This window comes from Manacus candei, unplaced genomic scaffold, assembly GCF_025592945.1.
Source record: "Manacus candei isolate 608988 ecotype Guabito, Panama unplaced genomic scaffold, ASM2559294v1 h1tg000052l, whole genome shotgun sequence".
Taxonomy (NCBI): domain Eukaryota; kingdom Metazoa; phylum Chordata; class Aves; order Passeriformes; family Pipridae; genus Manacus; species Manacus candei.
Genome location: NW_026138100.1, coordinates 2,484,838 through 2,500,291, shown reverse-complemented (window position 1 = coordinate 2,500,291; position 15,454 = coordinate 2,484,838). Strand labels below are relative to the sequence as shown.

Below are 15,454 nucleotides of genomic sequence, written 5' to 3'. Positions count from 1 at the left end.
GCTTCCCTCTGTCTCACTGTACTAGAGCAGTCAGCTTGCAAAACAGCTCATCTTCGGCTGCCCCAAAGCATCATGTCTTTCCCAGCCCCTCTCCTATACCAGTGCCTCCTTCCCATCATGCTTTGCCTCTCTGCATCCCCTCCACTTTCTCCAAAGAGCTCTCAGGAAGAGACAGAAGACTGCTATTCTCCACTGATCGTGTCAGCAGTGTTCTCAGTCTCCAACTCCACTCAGCAATAAACCTATAACTCTTTGCTGTTTTCCTGAGCCCTTAACTAAAGGCTCTCCTTCCCAAACACTGTTCCCTCCTGCACCCTGCAGTTGTCTGTGTGCTTCTCCTCATTCCGCGCACTGGCTGTCTTCCCCAGCTTCCCCAGCTGCAGCGGGTTAAAAAGGAAGTATAGGATGTTGCCTGCAATTGATTTTAATTCTTTCCCTCTTGCTGCCCCTGCAGGCACGAGTTGGCCAGCCCAGCTGTGGCACTGAGTGCAGCCAGCTCTCCCTCACGCACAGCCTTCTCTCAACAAGCTGTGACTGATCGTAGAGGGACAAATGCACACACACAGTCCTATTCATTTCTTTGCATGCTCTGGAGTTTTCTTACAGTATGAGGCCTACCAGAAGAAAACATCTGCTTTGTTTGTTTTTTAAGGTTATAGCTTCCTCCACAGACCTGGAAACGCAAACATGACAGTGATGGGCCTACTGCGGGAGAAGGAGAGAGGGGCTCCAAACTGAAATTGCTCACTGAGAGCAGCTGAAGTGTTCAAGTAAAATTAAAATACAGAAGGCTTCATAAAACAAAAAACAGTGGGGAAGCTAATGGACTTTTAAATATTCTTTTTTTTTAATAAGGCCCTAATGTGCTGTTTTAAGGAGGTGAGTGAGAGGAAGAAATGTGAAATTTTCCTTTCCACCACAATCTTTCTAGAAGAGTTGAAATGATGCAAAGTGTCTTTGGCTTGGACAGGCACCTCAGCTTTCTTCTCTCCTTATGCATAATATTCCACAAATCCTCTTGCTTAAGAAGTCATCTAATGGGTGAGAAAGCCATAGTGTTAGACCATAACTGGTAGAATGCCTGGCATGATTACCTGCAAGATTAGTCTCAGTCACCCTGTTTACCATCAGAGCCCCTCATTTTGTGATATCCCCCTTCTCCATGCCTTAAGGTTCTTGAAGACCCTTTCACCCACCAGTAGCTCCCTGCAAGGCCCAGCATGAGGGGACAAATGGCAAGTTATACACCACATCTTAAAGGAGTGAGCTATAGTGACACAACAAAATGTCATGGCACCCACCAGATCAGGTTGCTCAAAGCCCCATCCAGCCTAGCCTTGAGCACTTCAAGGGACAATGTATCCTCAGCTTCTCTGGGCAACCTGTTCCAGTGCCTCACCACCTCCATAGTAAAGGACTTCTTCCTAATATCTAATCTAAATCTACCCTCTTTCAGTTTAAAGCCATTCCTCCTTGTCATATCATTACATACCCTTGTAAAAAGAATCTCACCATCTCTCTTGTAGCCCCAGAAGATGAACTTCTGTTCTATTCCAGAGTGAGTGTAACTGTAGAGCCCTGGAGGACCTGTCAGTCCAGGACTAACTTATAAGAAAGCAAGAGTGAGGAAAGGTGGTCAGAAAATGGGTCCTGCAGTCCTCCGTGATGCCAGGACTAAGATGAATGAACAGCAGGACAAAGCCTGCACAAAAACCCCATGTCCAAGCAGCCATCAAAAAGCTGTGGACAGATGGATGGATGTCCAGAACACCCTACATATCCTAAAACCTGATGCACAGAGCTAAAGGAAGTCAAGTGCCTGATGATCCTGAAGACATGAGGCCTGAGAAATTAGTGGAATAGCATAGAATTTGCTTTTCAAAACCCAAATTGACCACCAGTGGAGTGGTGCTGAACCTGGTTTGTGAAGATTGCAGTATCTGTAGCTGCATGGGGTAATTCTCTAATGAAAGCCTGTGTTCTGTAGGAACTGATGGTCCTACCAGAAAATGTTGGTATGACAACCCATCGTGTCCCAGACCAGTCTAATTTTTGGTCTTCTGGAAACAAATCAAGGTCATTGGTTAAGATTGGCTCTTACACTGACATCACACCTAGCTTTACAAGTTCCTAATTGTTCTTATTTATTATTGAAATACAGAGAGATCAAAGGAGATTATCGTGCTCAACATGGGGCACAATGGGGTATACACATCCTTTCAGTGCAAATGGTGACCTCTCCAAATAGTAAATATGAACAAGTAAATAATTTTGCTACTTCGTCTAGTGATCTCATCTTAAAAAGGGGATCTCATGGAGGGATCCTGCTGGACATTCACAGGTCACCATCATTAATGTGAGTCCAAAGACTCTCAAGAACCTTAAGAGCTTTAAAAAAAGGAAACAGATTTTAAACCTTGTTATGTATCAACTGTAGTCATCTTGCTTTACTCCTTAGATCTTACTATTTGAGAGAGAAAATAAGAGACACTTTTGGGGGAGGGATGGCAGAAATAACAATTTGCAAATCTTCTTGCTGAAATGTATTTAAATCACAAATGCTGACATTTTACTGAAATTACGCTTTTCCAGTAGACGGAATATAGAAGAAAGGAGGACTGACCCTTCCTGTCTTGGATGATAAATATTAAATCTACTTGAACCCTAGTAATTTACATAAATTAAAGCAACAAACAGAAAAGGGCTGGTTGAACCTAAAAGAACTGGAACATTTCTCAGTGCTCTGGGAGCCCTTTCTCATTTCAGTGTGGCCCAGCATCCTTGACTATATTTTCTAGCTTTCTAAAGATGAAATTCTAAAGTTATTCAGCATTTTGCTACAGTTGCAGAAGAATCTGGGAAAGAGGCAAGTGAAATTACAGGAGCAGAGACTGCCTTCTGTTATTACACTTAAATTCTACTCTCATTCACTCCAGTTTCAAAGAGCAGCATTTGTAGCTAAAAGGAAAACTCACTCCAGCACTTAAAACCATTTAGAAATAAACAGAAAAAAGCATTCTGGGGGAAATACACAGTCTTTATCAGAGGAGCAATTGGCATCCTTAACTCCAAACAGGGAAGACTGATAGCTGACCCCTCAGTAATGACTGCCTGAGTATGAATTAACTCTATTGCATGAAACTGAATTTCATGTTTACCACTTCATAAGAATGAAAAGAGAATGTGTCCTTATAGTATTTATCTATGAAGAAACTTCTCTGTGAAGAACCACACAACAAGATTATAATTCTAAGGCAAGAGACCCAGTGAAATGTGGAACAGTTGTTATTCCCACAGCAGTAACTTACCATGGGACATTTAAGAGGGTCAAGGTGTCCCTCAGGATTGGTCTCTGAATTAGGACACTTACCATCCTGACATCTTCTCCTGAACGGTTCCCAGGAGCATGGGAATATATGTTTGCTGGGGAGGCGGTCAGTATGGCAATACCAGTTTGGCGTCCTCGGTCGTGGACTGGAGGGACTGGAATAGCAGTCCATGGCTGGCAGGGTGAAGGAGTAACTGGTTATTCTGTCACAATCCAAACTCTTCATTATCATTCTACATTAACAGCTCTTGCCTTCTATGAACACCAATCTTATTTATGACACATCATACAGCCCCTGCAGTAAGCGAGGAACTCTGGCCCTCGATGTTTCAAGAAAAACTGCCTCGCACTGTATTTGCATGCAAAATGAATGAGGCGGGAGACCAGCTCCAGCAGCTCCCCAAAATAATATGCAACAATCTAATTAAACTTTATTGTAACTATACAAGCGAGGAAACAGAATTAAGGCTGGGTAGGCAAGCTCAATTTTGTCATTTCCTTAGCCTTTGAGTGTTTGCAATTTGATAGTCTTGTCATGTAGGGTTTCTAATAGAATTTTGTGCATTTTTAGAAAATAAATTAAACTATGAACTTCTACATGGTTCAGCTTCTGCTAGGCCAGCAAACCAGACCAAGGGAAATGCTTGTGCAACCAACTGGGCAAATTCACTGCTTTCTTCCATGCTGGCTTTTCTGTTGTCACTGTCTAGCAGAGGAACTCACCTTTCTTCATCAGTGCCTTGTTGGTCAAAGAGAGAGATTTCCTAAGCTAGAAATTGGAGCATAGCTTGGTACCTAGAGAGCAGAGTCTACATTCACAAGAAAACATCCTGTGACCACCAGCCAGTAACACTCAAAGGCACCAGAAGAGCCAAAATATAATGCAGAACCAAACACCAATCCATCCTGACATCTATGAGAACTGTTAAAATGACACAGCTGGAAGTGGTGTTTTTTAAAAGATCTTGGTTCCTGTACCTATCTCAGCTTACACTTTCCAATTAAAAAATTGCTTCTGGGCTTGATATCAAAGGCTTAAAATTGCAGCCAAAAACATAAGTAACTCAAAATAACCCCCTTAGAATGGAAACTCTTGTACATCCTCCATACTGCTATGCCTGGAGTACACTGCCAATAAGATGCTTAAAAAGAGGGAGAGAAACTCAGGGTGGGAGGGAAGCAAAGAGGAATTAGACCGAAAAGGAATGAAAGGGAATCCCATGAGGAGCCAGCAGAAAAGCTCCAGACATTCTGGCAGTTCTAAGAGTTTGTTCCAGGTGGGGACTTTCGATGGAAAAGGACTGGTGACTTCAGGGCATGGGCCTTAGGAGACCTGCAGTAACTCTGAATCTCTGCTGTATAGTCTGCCACGGCATATGATTAGCTTCCTGTGCTGTAGAGCATTGTAAAGCACTTTATAAAGCAATGAATTACACAGCTGAAGTGGAGTAACCACATGCAAGCAAATACGACAACCATTATGCTCTCAGCAACATCCCACACACAGCCACGAACATTTGCATTAGTGCCAATTAATCTGAGGTGGTACAAACTCAGCCAGGCATAGGGTTTGTTCTTTGGTGTGAAGGAGGAAGGGAGGGGAGAAAAATATCCTTTTGTCTTCAGAGAGGAAACATCTGTAGGAGTTTTCAAGGGCTCCGGTGACTTTGTTGAGCATGGAGCGGGGGAGCGTGCTATTGAGTGCTTTGATCTCACCAGCAGGTGACACTGCAGCAAGTGGGAGCAGCTATAAAAAGTTTGAAGCAAGGGACAACTCGCACAACCAGCGCACAAATGTGTTTAACGTGTGTGACTCACAGTTGCCGAGAGGTGGGAACATGCAGCACTGAGCTTTTGGTTTCAGCTCGTCGTTGTGTATTAATGTCTTCCTTTTCCCCTCGCTGCTCCCCACCACTGCTTTCAAACACCAGGGTGAAGCAGTCAGGAAGGGCGATGAATCTCTTAACCCTGCTGCATGTGGAAATGCATATGACTAAAGCACAGCCAGGGAAAACTGTTCCAACAGCCCTACCTCTCGCTGAAGTCAGCAGGAAAGCCATATCCTTTAACGTCAGTGCCTGACAGAGGAGCCTACCAAGCACTAAAGGGGTGTTGTGTTTTTCCAGCTCCACATTTCAACCAGCCATTCTGCATGAGAAAATGATGATGGTATTTGTGAAACACGAGTTTTCCCGTGATGTATTCTTTTAATCCTACGGTTAACATAAAAGAAAGCAGATTAAATACTTGAGAATTAATAACAGATTTACCTCTCATACTTCTCTATTCTGATTGCAACTGCCAAGGAGGACTGACCCTACATAACCCTGGGCTCAAGGGGCCTCACAGGGGCTCAAGAAGATCAACCTACTCCTACATGATGATCCAATACCATAACGAAAAATATTCCTGCAGCTGGACATCCTATGCATAAAAATTCTCAAGTTCTAACTTACTGAGCAAGGCTTGCACTGCATATTCTGATGAGGCCCATGGCTACTGTATCCCGCTAAAGGGCAGAGTGAAGGTTGTCTTTTTCACTCAGCAGTTCCTCAGGTGCAAAGGGAATATAGTCAAAGCTGCCAAGTTTTGTTCAGCTCCCTGTGTGATATATTGATTTTGCAAATGGGTGAACTGATTTACCACTTTCTAGACTATTTGCACAAAGCCTTCTATCATATTTCCCAGTCAAGACATCCTGCTTCAAACTGCAGCAAGAATTTGTTCCCAAATACTTGCTGCTGTGCATAGGGGAAGCCAGGAGTCCTTCTGAGAGAGTCTTCAGAGAGTCTGAACACTATTTGCAAGAGATGATGGGATGCTGCAGGGCACTGGCAGGCATAGGCGGGTACCCACGTAGAGTTTAATGCCAGAAGCATTTGTAACAGCTTGCACTCTCAGTTCTGCCAAAGCATGGCTGCTCTACTCCAGGTGTGTTTGGTACAAAGAGAGTGGGTACCTGGCGCTGGCACAGTGCAGCCAAAGTGAATATCTGTTGTCAGTTTGATGTGCATGTGAACGTGATAAAAATCAGCTGGAACATGTCAGCCAATGACAAAGGTGCCAAAATCAGGGTGCTGGGCAAGAAGCACAGTCACAGGCAATTCCAAAAAGCTCCACAAAAGGTTGACAGAAACGCAAGAATTCAAGGCTCAAAAAGCGTTTCTAAGTGCTTCTACTTCAGCCAGCAAAACAAGGGATCTGAATAGCTCTTCCATAATATTTTACACATCTTTGAGAATGGGGGGTATTTTTTTATTATTATCTGAACTAGAATGCTGTAGAGCATCAGAAGGATGCCCTCCTTGGAGAGACGAAAGCAGTTTTAAATCTAATCACTTAAACAGGATACATTTGCAGCACTACACCCCCTCCTGCAAGTCCTACGGTTTTACTGTCCACTGCAAGTGCCTATGGTTTTACAACTGCACCTTCCCATTGATGCAGAGTTACACAGTCAGGCCAAAATGACAAGGATGAAGAAACTCAGAAGTAACTTTGCAAGGAAAGCAAACATGTAGCATAATCCAGTTGAGAACCCATTTATTTTGACTAGGAGCCCTTGGAGACATTGTTTGTGATGACCATATGTAAAAGACCATGTCTAAAGTGTGACTCTACAGAAGGTGTTCCCTCACTGACTGCAAGATACACTGATGGACTTCAGACTCTATCTTCCACTGCTCAAATGTATCTTTCAATTTCTCATACGTGCACTGAAGTAGACAGGTGAGGTTATAGATGTGCCTGATATGTTACTTTATGTCCATTAAACCATCAGCATTACAAAACTGCAGTGGAGATTGCCTGTGGACCTTTCAAGACTCAGAGAGAGAAAGAAAAGGGCAAACTGCAAAAGGGCCAAGCACTTTATCTCTTCATCACTCCCACTTCCTACATGAAAGATTCACTGGCAAAATTTGCTCCTAAATTGAGGGTTTTTTGGAACAACACTCCTTAGTCACATAAGCAACACTTTATTTTTCCAAGTGTAGTTATTTAATTTCTTCACATTTGAATTTTCATGTCACTTCTCTTCCTCTGTGTAGTTTTTGCTTTTTTAAACAGTGTGAACACATTCTGTAATTATTGCTGACAGCCCAATGTTTAATGGTGTTGAGTGTCTTTTATGGCACAGTCAGACATTCGTTTGGGAGACAGCTGTCTCTGCTTAAAAAGTTGCTGCCCCTTAACTCTTTATCTCTGCCCCCATGACTCAGACGTGGCAGCTGTCCGTACCTGCAAACAGTTGAACCGAAGCCTGTTTCTCTCCACGCTGCAACAGTTTGGAAGAGCCCATGGATTCGGTTACTGCACCTCGGCAAAGGGGAGCAGGAGCAAATAGCTGATCAAGCAATAACTTGTTAAACCACCACAGCTGTTTCTCAAGCAAACATCCGACTGTGCCGTTGGAGCCAGCGTGGCGCATGTGGTGCTGGAAAGGAAGAGGTTTCCAAAGCTGGGAGATGCTGTGGGAACCGTCCCACATTCCTCCCCTGCCCCAGCTGAAAGCCAACTGCTGTGCTGTGACCGCGACTGCTCTACAGGCTCACCCACTCTGTCTCCCAGCCTCCTCCTGGCTCTCTGTCTTTTTTCCCTGCAAGTGCCAGAAGTACCATCGCATACTCAAGGCACGGCTGAACTTTTCTAGCCGCTTTTATCTGCTGTTTCGCATGAACACGGTTGATATGGCATGCTTCCCAGCTGTTTTCATAGAAGACTGGCCCAGGCAAGCACAGCTTTAGTTAGATATACTGGGTGTGACTGATTACTTGGTACACAAGTCAGGAGGTGATTTGATTGGCGCCAGTCCCAAGTAATGTGAAGTAACACAAAACTCATCTATCACCATGCGGTACTTACCAGGTGAACCTTCATGAAGAGAACTTGCCTGACCTGATAATACAGTATTACCCCCAATAATTATGTGATTTAATACTAGTGCCGATTACCCACCAGGGAAGGGACGGGGGGGAGAGCAATTGCAGCCATCTGTGTTTGTTTGCCTGAATGTTCCCATAAAAATGTTCTCTGCATACACTCTACTCACAAGCGGCAGTCTTGAAAGGGTGTCAGGACACCGTTCTGTGGGGCAGTGCTGTGCCACTACGTGTGTTGTCAAACTACACTGTTGACACTGCCAAACTGTTACATCTTGAGATTCTTGAACTATAAGAAGAGATGTGGAGTGTGTGAGAAACACAGACCCCTCCTTTACTGAGCAGAAAAAAACTAATCCCTTGCCGCAGTCTTTTATATTGCTACAAAAGCAACTAATACATTTTTATGTTATCTGTTCCCTTGCTCTGCACTTCAGTGAAGTTAGTCTAGAGCAATTAGTGACTTTTCTGCACTGTCTGAAAGAGCAGGCACTTTCTAGTCCTCTTTTAGCTTACTTACCAGAATTATTTTTTTTTAAATTAATTCCTCTGTTGTATCAGCACAGTAGAAAACGGGCCTAATACTTTTGTCATTTGTAAGTCAGCATATGATTTTATACAATTTATACAACAGCCTAAGAAATTAAAGCATACCTGCTGACAGTGTTCTATGCAAATGATTTGCAGGATTTTCCTATACCATTAAGGCCAAAAAAGGACCACTGTGACCATCTTATCCAGTTTCACCTACCACATACAGATGTGGCCTGAGTAGAGCAAGTCTTGACCTAAACGGTTCTAATGACAGAGAATCCACTGCATCTACCTCTCTTAACGTTCAAAAGGTTTTTCTTCTACTCAACCTGTGGGAGTGGAGAGAGCGCAGGAAATACATTTTCCACTCCAGAAATGCTTTGTGCTGTGTGATACAACAGAAGAACACATGATTGCAACAGATTCCCCACCTCCCTCCACCTTCCATCACCCTTGCCTCCAGCCTTGATCTGGGGAGTGTTAAATCCAAAAGTATTATAATGAGGTTTTGACACTAGTAAAATTTTCATAGCGAAGACAATATTCAGTTTTTAAGAAATTGCTCTTGCAATACAGAGGTGCAAAATTATGCTAGCCTCTTCTCATCTGGCTTTGAATCATCCCAGACGGTTGTGTGGTGGAGATAGCATTTTCCTTTTAAATCTGCAGGATTTTTCCATTAAGCTCTATATAAGTTTTTCATTAGTTTGCTATAGCTAGAACCAAAGTGCACAGCTTTCTCCCTTCCAAAGGAGGAAATTAATACTTTCATTTAATAAAATTGCCAAAGGAGGTGCTGGGAAGTCCTCTTAAATATGATAAAATGCCATAATAACATATACATTTATAACTGATATTCCATTGTGAGAATTAACATTTGGAAAAAAAGATGATTTTAGAAATAAAATCCAGCAAGTGGAACTCTTTGACGAATCGTCCTGAAAACCCTGACGCCGGGAAGTGCTCAAGGCAAGGACCCTGTGCTTCCACCATACCAATTTTGTAGGTAGCATGCAGTGAATATTAGTACCTCTCTCAGCTGTACCTGGGCATTTAGGAGTAGTATCACAATTAAAATCACCAGCACCATCACAAACCTTTCTAAAAGCCATGGGTTTCACAAAGGAGATGCTAAAAAGCTCCGTGGGTATTCAGTTTACTCAGTAGAACAGCTAATAACTGATCCCACAGTCCTTATTCAGGAAAGAATCTTATTCCTAAAGGAAATTCAATAGAGCTCCATTAGCTCAAATGCTCTTCACCAAACAACCAGTAGCCTCAGAAGACTGGAGACAGATGAAAATGTTCCTTCCTAAACCTCGCTGCCAAATGGAGACAGCTGAAAATTTTCAAATGGAATTTCTATGAGGGCTTAAAATCAAAGGTATTTTTGTCTGGGTAGGAAAGCAAAATCAGGTCTCTAACAAAGTAAAGAGGCATAGCAACTTTAACAGTATCACTACTATCTTTGTCAAAAAACTTCAATATTGTTCAAGCCATTGTGCTTCTGCTCTATGGGACTGCCAGAAACTGTTTTGCAGGTCTTGGTGCCTGTTCCAGAAACCAAATACCAAGCCAGAAGCAAATAGGTTATAGACTAGGTTATATAGGCTTCTTATTGTGTTATACACAATATACCTCTGCAGTATATGGAAAGATGAAACCAACAGTGTTGCAGGACATTTAGCTTCATTAGTATGGTCAGCAATCAGGCAAAAGGCAGCTGGAGTTCAAACATGAAGATGGTGTGGTTAAAGCAGCATGTTTCCTGTCTTGCTGCTGTACACACTCCTGCAATTCCCAGTCATGCAAGCACAGTGCTGATTTCACTAGCACTAACTGAACAGGTAAAGAGCAGTCTTCCCAGAAAGTTGAAGGATTTAGCCAGAAAGCTGTTCTTCAGAGACTAAATTAGCTATTTCTTTTTTTTCCCCAGTGCATCATCTTCGAAGTGCAAATTAGTAGCAAATAGTCATATAGGCCAGTCAGAGATGGGAAGACTTCTCCAGACCTTACAAGGGTGTCAAGTGCAGTTCACAGAGAGCAAAATTAATGCTACTAGAGACAGCCAAAGTTCACCTATGAGCAATTCTCTGATGGGTGATTGCTTCTTCCATTTTGCTTTTACAAGCTTTAAGGTGCATAGGTAAAATAAGATCACAGAGTGACTGAGATGTTTTTCTAAGTGTGGACAAAGAAGGCAATTTTAAATCTTTTCTGATGTGTGTATAATTACAAGTGCCTTTCAGATGTTGTTAATATGTTTAGATGCTTAGGGAAAGCAATCTTAAATGAAAGATAACCTTTTATTACAGCAGCACTCAGCTTCAACACTATATTCAGCGTGCAGTTAGCCTCCCATGTTTTCTTCAGGTTTATAACTTATCTCTAAAAAAATCTTATGAATTCATGCCAGCTTACAAAATCTCTATACTAATTGGCAAAGTAAAAAGCTGGTTAAAATTTTACAAATACAAATACCTACTGGCTAAGGAATTAAAGAAGATTCTTTTTTTCTTTTTTTTTCCTTTTTTTTGGCAGTCACCTAACTTCATAACCATTTCTCTGTAAGAAATATATTTAGCAAACGATTAGCATATATTGATTAGTTATTACACAGGAGAACTGTTATTGCAGAGAATTTTTTTTAACTTAATCAAAGCTTGCATTAGACAACAGATTGCAAAAGCTCCAAAGGAACCATTAATAAAAGCCTTTTAAAAAAATTAAGTGAATTTAGTGCTTATGAAAACAAGAGATCAGTGGAGTTGGCCAGAGCCAGTGATTCACAGACTTCCCATAAAGCTTTGCCAATACATTATGGTCCTGGACTAAGACTGTCTTACTATTTCAGCCATGAGTTCTCTCTGAGCAGGCACTGTTGTTCACCACAAGCTGCATGGCATGCTCGCAATATAGGACAGTTTCTAGAATTACATTCCTAGTCTGAGCACTAACATGGTGCACCTTAACCGTGCAGTAGTCTTGCATAATGCCAGTGGACCAACTTACATGACCACAATTTGGCTCTTAACTGTCAGCTATGACTTCAGCTAGAGCTTGAGGCCAGCTTTCCAGGACAGTTTGGCAAGCATGGATGCAGTACATCATGTGGATTCGCAGTCGTGCAGTTACAATACTTGATAATTCAGTTCTGCACAAAATCCTGCTCACCTCCCTCTCCCAAACAGTCTGTTTAAAATCAAGTTGGGCTGTTGGCACAGGTAAAGTAAGCAGGATTTTGTTTTCAAGTTCTCTATTTTCTGATGACATGACTGCTCTTCTGTACTGTGTGAGGAAAACAAACCTCTTAGGACTTTTATTGGAGCTCTTTAAAGCACTTTAGGTTTTTACTTTCTCTTTTCTATTTGCACTGTGCATCAAGTCTTTTAAAAAATAGGTCCCTGATGGTGATCTCAATTTTTGGCACCTGTGTTTTGAAGAGTTTAGTGAAGACCACCAAAGCACTACCCCTTAAACACTGGTATCTGAACATACACACGTTTCCCCTGAGATAATGTCTTAAGTTTCCATAAAAATAGTGGGATTACCTGCCTACACTGAAGTAAATTGATATTCATCTGCTTGAGGGCAAGAGTGCAGGGTGGGATAGATCTTGACTCTCCTGTTGCATGTGTATGTCCTGAGTGTTCTGCATGGTCTGTCTCTCCACTTTTCCCCCACTTCTAAGGTAAGGATGAGAGTGTTTCTCTGCCTTCCAAAGCCATTGCCATGACTGATGCTGTAGAACACTACTCTGTGGTGCTCAGATACAATGACAGATACCAGGTATGCATATAAGCACTTTACACACACTTTTTTCCCAGCACCTTTTCAGCCAAGAAAACATATGGTAGGTGCTTCCCCTTGGAGCTTGTCTTTCAGCTCCTTGCAAGTGTTCAAAAGACTTACTGTTGAGTAACTTCTTGACTTCTTTACCTGAAGAAAAATATGCACACATGTGTCAGCACACAGACCTACCATACAGGAGGTCACATTAAGGCTTTTAACATGTATCATTAGTGGCACTGTAAAGTAGTGTAATATTTTATATGGTACTCCAAAGGATCCATTACGTTCCACCAGTACAAATTCACTTTTTACACAAAGGTTTGGCATGATTAATGATCTGTTATGGTCTATTGATTAAATATTACCTGTAACAGAATTGCTTAAATACATATTTACAAGATAAACTGGAACAGCTCACAGTCATTACAGTCTTTGTGGTAATTAATAGGAATGTTATGTAAATACACATTTAAGTGATTTATATAATAGGGCTCCAAATAAGCTGTTATAATCTATCATGCTGTAATGAATTAGCTCCTTTACTGTAGGTAGGTATCTGACCTCTACTGGAGTATGAAAGACCTGCTTATATATCTCACTGCTCTTGCCTACCTTCAACAGAAAACCATGACAGAAAAAGCTACTACTGGAGAACAAAAGGAGCAAAAACGTCCATTAGATATGGAGTAAAACAGGTCCTAAAAAGCTCTGTAGTCAGCTTGGCTAGGGAATGAATGAACACCTCTTTGACAGCCTCACCTGCACCATCAACAGGCCCAGGAAGGCTGCAGGAAAGATTAAGCTGCCAGGCAAAGAGCATGCTGCATATGGAGAGGCTGCCTCTCCCTTAAGTGCCTTCCCTCCCCTACTCCAGAGCACAGCGGCCACATAGGAGCAGACACACAAGAATAAACTTGACCTAAATCATCTGAGGAAGTGTGAGGACCATCAGAATGGGCTGGACATGGGAACAGATCTGGACCCAGAAACCTGAGATGGAAGTTGCTGGTATTTCATGGGGCATAGCTACGCTGCAGTCCTGATGCCCATAATGCCAAAGTGAGGGGTAGTCTGCACCATTCTCTCTTAGCTAGTGCCTAATTCAGACACAGGTACTCACACAGTCCTTCTCAGGATGAATAGGGGAGAAACCATCTTTGGACAGGCATTAACATAGGGATTTTCAGTCCCCCCCCAAATAAAGAAATTTGAGGAAGTCATTAGACATCACAGAACAGATGCTGGAATTCATTTTTAAGTATATGACTTGTCTTCAATTTGAAATTGTTACAGCTAATTATCATTGTCTAGATTTTCAATATGCCAGAAAAATATTAAGTTACTTATGCTACTTTTGGAGTGTCTTCTTCACTTCGGTTTGGGAACAGCCGAACATGCAATATGATTAAAACAGGCTCTAAATTACACTTATGGCTTCTTAAGACCATATTTTCCTTCGTTTTGTTCAGAAAAAGGAACACAATAATTGCCTATTCTAAAATTTCATATTATTAGTTTTAACGCTTTCAAGTGTTCAAAGTGTTCCTCCAACACGTGCTCCAGACAAAGCAGTCAAACTTCCTCTGACCTCACAAAGTGTAAACAAAGACTTGATTCAGCTATTACTTACCTTGATGAGGCTATCTTTCATATGTTATCCAGCTTAACAGGCAGTGACTGGAACAAAATCATGAACATTATTTGCTAATAGAAAAGGGACTTACAGTGTCACCAGACATTCTATGCAGCTACAGGTCTCACAGGCACAGTGGACAAAGCATAAGCATGTTCTGACATACCAGAGACACTCCTTCATTCCCCAAGACAGTGAACCAAGCCAGTTCACCTACATGACAATCTGGGAGGAGACCCTGAGAAGATCCACACATCTTTAGTGTATGATGGAGCCTTGGTGCCATTTCTGCCTAATGAGAAAGATGCACGACTACGTGCATCCACCAGCCATGTCCCACACTGTGCTGTCGATGCAGGGGTGCAGAAGATGCCTGCTCTTCTTTTGGGGCTCCAGATGCAGCTCTTGGAGCAGCTCTGACAGGATAAGGGTGGTCCTCCACACAGCCACTTTTAAACTCACATGAGCTGACCCTGGTGGGAGCAGGTTTGAGACCTCAGCCAGTAGGCAGCCACTAATGAAATCCATTAAACTGTCAACATTTAGAGAACACTGTTTTACAAAACCACTTAAACATACCATGCAACAGACAGCTGAATTAGGCCTGTCTGCCTGTGTGGAGTCAGAAAGAGCCATGTTACTCTTCAGGGGATTGAAAACTACTTTGCAGAGCAGAGCCCTGATTTTTTTGATTTTATTTTTAGCAATTATTCAAATGTATCTAAAAAGGACAAGTGCCTTCTTACTTCTTTCAGAGTAAAGAAAAATTAAAATCCTGCTATCAAAGACAACCATCATCATCCAAAAACGAACAAAAACCCAAGCCACTGATACCAAATGGACTTTGAAGAGGTGATTTGAAAGCAGGGGGAGACACACTAGCAAACAGGGAAAATGTCTGCGTGCCATTGGAGCCACACAGCAGGGTGTTTTAAGATGCACAGAAAGAGGTCAGAGCCTATTGCCAGTAAAAGACTGCGATGTAGCGAGCCAGTGTGCAAGAGAACTGAGCTCAGAGAAAAGATGAGGATCGTAGGCCCCCCCGGCCACTGGCAGCTGCTGTGCATGTGTGGTTATGTGCCACAGACTGACAGAAATGACAAACCGAGTTGTCGGAGAGAGGCCAGAACAACTCGAGTCGCTCTGTAAGAAGCCCCGTGGGGTGAGCAGTGGTGTGCTACCAGCATGGGCTGCTAAAGGAGCAACCCAGCCACCTCCTGCTTGCTGGAGGTGAGGGACTGCAACTTGACCAGTAAGTCACGTTCTGTAGGAGACTTGAGGTATGGC

General features: G+C 42.4%; 2 long non-coding RNA genes across 2 annotated transcripts in view; both read right to left on the bottom strand.

Annotated features, from left to right (window-relative positions):
• The window catches only part of LOC127477354 (uncharacterized), a 146,209-nt gene that overhangs the window by 115,045 nt on the left and 15,710 nt on the right, over window positions 1-15,454 (bottom strand). The window lies entirely within an intron of this gene.
• Window positions 815-5,300, bottom strand: LOC127477353 (uncharacterized). The gene is made up of 3 exons (XR_007906931.1): window positions 5,147-5,300; window positions 3,371-3,502; window positions 815-1,034 (listed from the first exon to the last, which is right to left on the bottom strand). It is a non-coding gene; the product is annotated as an uncharacterized LOC127477353 (long non-coding RNA).